This window comes from Macaca thibetana, chromosome 4, assembly GCF_024542745.1.
Source record: "Macaca thibetana thibetana isolate TM-01 chromosome 4, ASM2454274v1, whole genome shotgun sequence".
Classification (NCBI taxonomy): domain Eukaryota; kingdom Metazoa; phylum Chordata; class Mammalia; order Primates; family Cercopithecidae; genus Macaca; species Macaca thibetana.
Genome location: NC_065581.1, coordinates 109,531,711 through 109,533,756, shown reverse-complemented (window position 1 = coordinate 109,533,756; position 2,046 = coordinate 109,531,711). Strand labels below are relative to the sequence as shown.

At 45.8% G+C, this 2,046-nt stretch overlaps 1 pseudogene; it reads left to right on the top strand.

Moving 5' to 3' along the window:
• The first annotated feature begins 618 nt into the window (after positions 1-618).
• Positions 619-1,458, top strand: LOC126953433 (40S ribosomal protein S4-like; annotated as a pseudogene).
• Positions 1,459-2,046: the final 588 nt, after the last annotated feature.

Genomic DNA, 2,046 nt, shown 5'->3' with positions numbered 1-2,046 from the left:
GACAGAGCGAGACTCCGTCTCAAAAAAAAAAAAAAAAAAAAAAAAAGAGTAGTCAGTGAGGGCTGCTTGGATGAGGGGCCATTTGAGCACAATCTTGCATGAAGTGAGTGAGAGGGTCATGTAGGCAGACAGTGGCGGGGTCAGCAGTACTGCTTTCCAGACCCAGGGAAAATTCTGTACAAAGATCTGAAGTCAGGAACAACCCTGCTGTGTTAAAGGATCAGGGCCAGACACAGTCAAGCACAGAGATCCAGTGGCAAGTGAAAGAGACATGCTCCCTGCCCTGTAGAGCGTAGTCTACTGGGGCAACTGTCATTAACTTCATAAACAATCACACAGATCAAAGCAAATGTATACAGTGTGGTAAAGGCATAATTGAATTTGTGTTTCTTAATGATTACACGTCTACTATGAGGAGAGGGACTGAAGAGGGTCGATGCTTGGTGTCTGTCTACCATTCAACACTGTTCATTGCTTTCTCCTTTACTTCTCACTACCAATAACTGGACATAGCCCTGGATGCTCAGCCTGCTTCATGACAATCTGCTTCCTGGCATGTTTTCAAGAAGCATATTGATTTGTAAAAACTGTAACTACGAAATTTCTATGCGCACCAGAAGACAGAGGTCCTCTTTCCTTGCCTAACGCAGCCATGGCTCGTGGTCCCAAGAAGCATCTGAAGCTGGTAGCAGCTTCAAAGCATTGGATGCTGGATAAATTGACTGGTGTGTTTGCTCCTCGTCCATTCACCAGTCCCCACAAGTTGAGAGAGTGTCTCCCCCTCATCATTTTCCTAAGGAACAGACTTAAGTATGCCCTGACAGGAGATGGAGTAAAGAAGATTTGCATGCAGCGGTTCATTAAGATCGATGGCAAGGTCTGAACTGATGCAACCTACCCTGCTGGATTCGTGGATGTCATCAGCATTGACAAGACAAGAGAGAATTTCCGTCTGATCTATGACACCAAGGGTTGCTTTGCTGTACATCGTATTACACCTGAGGAGGCCAAGTACCAGTTGTGCAAAGTGAGAATGATCTTTGTGGGCACAAAAGGAATTCCTCATCTTGTGACTCACGAGGCTCACACCATCCACTACCCTGACCCCTCATCGAGGTGAATGATACCATTCAGATTGGTTTGGAGACTGGCAAGAGTATTGATTTCATCAAGTTCGACACTGGTAACCTGTGCATGGTGACTGGAGGTGCTAACCTGGGAAGAATTGGTGTGATCATCAACAGAGAGAAGCACCCTGGATCTTTTGACGTGGTTCATGTGAAAGACGCCAATGGCAACAGCTTTGCCACTCGACTTTCCAACATTTTTGTTATTGACAAGAGCAACAAGCCATGGATCTCTCTTCCCCGAGGAAAGGGTATCCGCCTCACCATTGCTGAAGAGAGAGACAAAGACCGGCGGCCAAACAGTGCAGTGGGTGAAATGGTCCCTGGGTGACATGTTAGATCTTTGTACGTAATTAAAAATAATGTGGCATGATAAAAAAAAAAAATGCTGAGCACGGTAGCTCACACCTGTAATCCCAGCACTTTGGGAGGCCAAGGCAGGTGAATCACCTGAGGTTGGGAGTTCGAGACCAGCCTCACCAACATGGAGAAACCCTGTCTCTACTAAAAATACAAAATTAACTGAGCGTGGTTGCCCATGCCTGTAATCCCAGCTACTTGGGAGGCTGAGGCAGGAGAATTGTTTGAACCCAAAGGGCAGAGGTTGCAGTGAGCCGAGATGGCTCCATTGCACTCCAGCCTGGGCAACAAGAGCGAAACTTCGTCTAAAACAACAACAACAACAACAAAAACGGGAACTATTAGTACCCTATCCTCTATCCCTGCACAGAAAAGTTGAAGGGAACTCAACCTGAAACTCATATATTAATAGTACTGATTTCCACTGCCATGCTAAAGAGCAAGTAAAGAGTCAAGAGCCAGTATGGTATAGTGGAAACAGCATAGACTTGGACTGAAATCCAGGTAGGCTCCAGTTCCAGCTCTGATAATGATCAACTACATAGCTTTAAACAGATGA